Source organism: Vollenhovia emeryi, unplaced genomic scaffold, assembly GCF_000949405.1.
Source record: "Vollenhovia emeryi isolate VEMERY1.0 unplaced genomic scaffold, V.emery_V1.0 DF939167.1, whole genome shotgun sequence".
NCBI lineage: Eukaryota > Metazoa > Arthropoda > Insecta > Hymenoptera > Formicidae > Vollenhovia > Vollenhovia emeryi.
Genome location: NW_011967199.1, coordinates 1,131,382 through 1,136,724, shown reverse-complemented (window position 1 = coordinate 1,136,724; position 5,343 = coordinate 1,131,382). Strand labels below are relative to the sequence as shown.

The following is a 5,343-nucleotide window of genomic DNA, read 5'->3' as shown; positions in this document are numbered from 1 at the left end:
CTCTCCTCTCTCTCTCTCTCTCTCTCTCTCTCTCTCTCTCTCTCTCTCTCTCGCTCTCTCTCCCGGTCCATATTCCCTACGCAACGGTTCAGCGCCGCGCACCGAGCCGTTAGATGGAACGCCGATAGAGGCCATATTTTCCCCATTAAACCGCCGGAGCGTCTCGAACTCGCGCAGTTTGACCGGCCTGCGGAACACCGCGCCCGTCAGCGAGAGCGAGCCATTGTCCGCGTCCGCGCGTGTGCCGTTGCGCTTTCGATAATCCGAAATTCCCCCCCCCCCTCCCGCTACGAGAGAACTCGCCGATTCGGTCGATCGACGCGCGCGATACCCGCTTGTTTTTCCGTCTCCCGGTGCGAGTCCTGGGGCCCTCGAGTCGAGCGGGACCGGGACCGAAAATTTCCACCTCGTGTTTTCGTTGAAATCTCCCAAACGAGTCGGGGGGGGGGGAGGGGGGAATCGGAAGGTCACGTTCGCGGAGCGCGAGCGCGGCCGCCCATATGGACATACTCGCTCTCGTCGTGGGACCTTTGTCACGAAAATACGCGGCGGGGTGCGGCACGCGATTCGACTCGGGGCTGCCCCGCGTTTCGGCCGCACGCTCGTCGCGCTACGCCGCGCCGGAGAGGAGGCAACGAGGGTCTCTCTCTCTCGCTCGGGCGTCGAAACAGCTAGACGACTTCCTCCCTTTTGTCACGAGCGGCGTTCAACCTTTTACCAGATCGCTTTCCCCGCTCGCGTCCCGCTTTCCCACGATATAGATTTACGAAAAACCTGGACGACGGCGGCGCGACATGCGGGCCGCCCCGGTTCGCCGGCGGCTACGTAATTGCGATCCTAATCGTCTAAACGAGTGGGAATTGAGGAGCACGGGTGTAGAAGTGCGGCCCATCCACGCCTCGTTGGACCGCCGTGCGTGAAACTTTCGTCGACGCCGACGCCGTTCCTCGTCCGCGCGAGCATCGATCGCGCTCCGAGAGACGCGCTAAACGGTCGAAAAACAACGCTTGATAGCGGACACTCGACGCCCGCTGCGCCCGTAGCCGCTTAACGACGGTACAAAGCGCAGGGGGGCGTGACAAAAGACACACAGCCGAATAACGATTTAACGGCCGCCGGGGCCCGCGGAGTTGCATTCTCACAGTCGAATTTATCGATGCGCCTCGCCGCGCCTCGCCTCGCCTCCCGCTCGCCACGCGCGCGGCCGCCGATCGACGCTCGATCGTCAATGGTCGGCCAATCAATTCGTTGCCGAAACGCGGGCGTTGCCGCGCGCGAATTCGCGCGTCGCGACGCCCTCGATCGGGCGTTCGTTACGTTACGCGCGCGCGAGAGGAGCCGGCTCGAGTTCTCGATTGTAAAACAGAAGGAGAGTCCTCTGTTACGAGACAGGCGCCTAATACGAGATAGCGGGGTTTCCGCTTCCAAATTAATGGACATCATCCGTCGGTCCCGCCGCGTAATTGTCCAAGAGTTCACTCGCGAAATGGACGCGTCGAAAAGCCGCTCGGCCCCGTGCGCGTGCATCATATCCTGAAAGAGAGCCCCGGGGCTTTATCTCGCGGCGGCCAGGGACAGCCGGCGACCGGCGATGGTGCACGGGGGAGACGGCGAACGTTCGGATTCGCCAAAGGCTTGCGCGCGAGCGGGGACCTTTTCACGCGTGAGTCACGTTTTATAAAAGCTATTGGGATTGATGAGAAAATGGGCCCCCATAGAAAGATATCACGCTGCCAATGCCGGCGAATAAATTTGTCTGCCCCGCCGCAGACGCGTTCGTTAAGCTGCGAGAGCGCGCACCCCCGTCGTCGCGTCGTCGCGCACTGGAATAAAGTGCCGTTTCAGTGCTTCGCCGTTTCGATAAAATGCCCCCGCGGCAGCGAGCCGATAGCACGCTATCTCTTTCCCTCTTTTATACGCCGTAGTCTCGGCCGCCTCTCTCGAAGACGCAAATTCACGCCGGCTCCGAGAAGCATAAATTTATACGAGGGGGAGGGAGGGGGCGGAGGGGGAGTTTGTGGGTGTTTTTATCGCGTGATTTAATTACGCGAATGCAATGTTTACAGCGGCGGTCGGTCCGCTGCTTTTTTTCCCCCGATTTATCTTCGCCGTCGTCGGCCCGAGGCGCTCCGTCCATTTTAGCCTCGTGTGTGAGCGTCAACTCCATTTGGGCGTACACACGCGCCCTTTGTAGTGAAAGGGTTATTCGTCGCAGGAAATGTCGAATTTAAGATGTCGCGTCCGAAAGCGGAGGCAGCGTTAAAAGCGCGTGGATATATACACGGGGACAATTTGGATCGATACTTTTCTTTTAACAACCCATACCTCGCGAACTGTCGTATACTCTTTTTTTTTTTAATTCTGTCGCGCAGCAGGAGTCTCTACGTTGCTCTAAATTCCCAGTGGAAAAGGGAGCGAGAGAATTTCTCGGAAATTCGACGGCGCGAAATTTCGCGGAAATTTAATTCGCCCGTGACGACGTCTTCCTAAAAGTGATTCGCGACGGAAACCGGCAAGGCCGGAGTCGAAATTTTCTACGGGAGACTCGGTATCCGTCTCGGCGTAGAACTTTTACTGAGCGATCGCGCTTCCGCGGGCAAGTTTCCCGCATTCTACGTATCTCGTTCTTGATTACTCACGCTGAATCTATCCGCCGAAGGAAATGGGCGATTACTCCTGAATAAAACAGTCCTTCCGCTCGTGTCTGCAGTGAGACAGCATAAAGTCCAATGAACCACCTTATTTCATGTATAATAGATATTCCCGACGACGAAAGAGAGCGAGCTCGGGGGGCCACTTTTTCTGGATACTCCGCGTGTCCCGACTCGAGGGGCTTGGGGCCCCGAGAACCCAATAACGCATTCCCGTTTGCACGGCCGTTTCTTTCGCCAACGGAGGAACACGCGAGGACGTATATATAAACATTTGTGTCATTTCGGAGCGGAGTTCACCCAGTATTCTGTAATCTCTTTTTACATTCCGCGACTACACCCTCTCTCTCTCTCTCTCTCTCTCTCTCTCTCTCTCTCTCTCTCTCTCTCTCTCTCTCTTCGAGGCGTCTCTGTAAGAAATTGGAAGCGAACGGGGGGGAAAAAGGCGTGCGCGCGATGAAAGGCGAGTGTTGGAAACGCCTTAAAGCACGGCGAGAGAAAGAGAGCGGGAGAGAAAAGGGAAGAGAGTGACAGAGAGAGAGAGAGAGAGAGAGAGAGAGAGAGAGAGAGAGAGAGAGAGAAGCGCGGATCGCGGTGGCGTATCGCCGTCCGCTGAATGGTATCCGTTGAAAGTTTCCCATAACGCGATATTAAGACCTCATTAGCATGATAAACTCGGGACGGGACAGATACAATGGCGCCTTTCATCGAGCGAACGCTTCCACGAAAGCGCGAGCGTTGCGAGCTTTCGCCCGCCGTGGATTCCAAATACGCCGGGAATCGACGCGCGTCCACCTACGGCGCGATATCGCCGCTCGTTCGCGCGCTGTTTGCGCATAGACGGCATAGCGCGGGCCTTAATTGTTGTCCGCGCGAGCTCGTACCAGCTGCGCCGTTGATAAGACGCGGGGGAGGAAGAAGAAGTGCTTCGCAGCTCTTAATTGATCGCGATCCGCGGAGGGTCTCGAGCCTGGAGACTCCCGCGTCCTCGGACTCCGCAGGTCCCGTAATCAGAAAAAAAGATCTAGTCGGGTTAAACAGATGAGACACGTTGAAATCACATTTCTTTGAATCTATTATACTTCGGTTTTATTTACTTCTGCTGAAACATTTGCTAGATTTGCAGACGTAGATATGAGTTTCTCTTGGAAATTCCAGTCTCGATCAAATATAACATTTTGGTTAAGGTAAAGAAATCATGTCTTTGAAAGTAACTGAAAGCCTATGTATGATCAAAATTCAAATCTATTTCTGTGATTTCTAACAAACTTTTTCCCTGGGTGTGAACTCGCTGGTCGTCGAATCTTTCGGGATTCGCCTCGTTAGAGCCTCGAGCGCTTGAGTCTGATCTACAATGTGCCTCTTGCGTTCAGAATTCTATTTTGTGAGTAATAAATTCGTTTACAAAATTTGTGCAAGTTGGTACGATTGTACATCATACATTATACAATCGTACGTTGTCGACGAAATTTTTTTAAGCGTATTGATTCGGTTATACAAAATAGAATGTTTTCTAATCGCAAAGAGCACATTGTAGATCAGGCTTCATTTAGATCTTCGAATCTTCAGGAGCTTGGACTATTACGTTCCGATTCCCGTTAACCTTTTCGTGACCGAATTTCTTTTTGTTTATTGTTATTAGTTTAATGGGACCGGCATCCCAGGGAACCAGAGAGGCAAAAAAGTAAGTGGGACTTAGGCCCGGTTTCACCAAACGTTGCTTAACTTTAATCTCACAATCAGTATAATTCATGTTCGTCTTTTTCTAAAGTAACAGTTGGAAAAAGACAAAGAGCGAATTGAGCTAAGCTTAAAGTTAAGCGACGTTGGAGAAACCGGGCCTTAAACGTCCGAGCGGTCGTGAAAGGGTTAAGATAATCCTTAACACTTTTGCATTTTTTGGCCTCTGCGACCAGCCTCGGTCTCAGTAGCGTCGCGACAGTAATGTCACTCGTGGAATGATCGCAGAGTGCATAAGTGCCCGGCTGCATCGCAGCTGTCGACGTCAAGTCCAGTCCCGAAGTGGACGCGCTTTTATGGGTATCGTTGGCGACGATGACGTTCGAGAAATCTTGAAATCCCTATCGCGAGTAATAACGCTGCGGCGACTCGCTCGCTCACAGATTCTCCGGAACGATCTTCCCGGCGCGATTAAAATTAAGGACAAATCAATGCGCGCGACTTGGAGCTTTTCGACTGCGGACGATCACGTCGATTTCTGTGCGCACGCATTTACGTTGACATCCGCGTGCGTGTCGGGGTGGCGGGGTGGAAGGGAGGAAGGGTGGAAGCGAGGTAGAGGGTGTAGGAAATACGGGTGTGGTTCGATCAATACGGACATCCCATAGATCTATCGGTGCGTACGTATACCGTCGGGTGAATCACACTGAAAATTATTGCTTGTAACGTACAGGTCATTATTGTGCACGGACGTCGGAGAGGAATGTTTTGCCCGAAACTTGGAAATAAACTGCCGTGCTACGTTATCGTTTTTATCTCGACGCGGCCGCGCAACGCGATTAATCGGTCTCTGTTTTCGGTTTCTTTCGCGCGTGTTAAAAAAAACCCGCTGGGCATGATATCAACTGCGAGCGGCCTTATAATAGAGAAAGGAGAGTCTAAAACTAAGGACCGGGTGGAAAAACTGTCGTAACCGTTTACGATTTCGTCGCAAAACTTAGGTCGGTGTCGG

At 53.3% G+C, this 5,343-nt stretch overlaps 1 protein-coding gene across 1 annotated transcript in view; it reads left to right on the top strand.

Annotated features, from left to right (window-relative positions):
• LOC105564264 (synaptic vesicle membrane protein VAT-1 homolog-like) overlaps positions 1–5,343 on the top strand; it is a 34,877-nt gene that overhangs the window by 1,660 nt on the left and 27,874 nt on the right. The gene's annotated exons all lie outside the window — the stretch shown is intronic.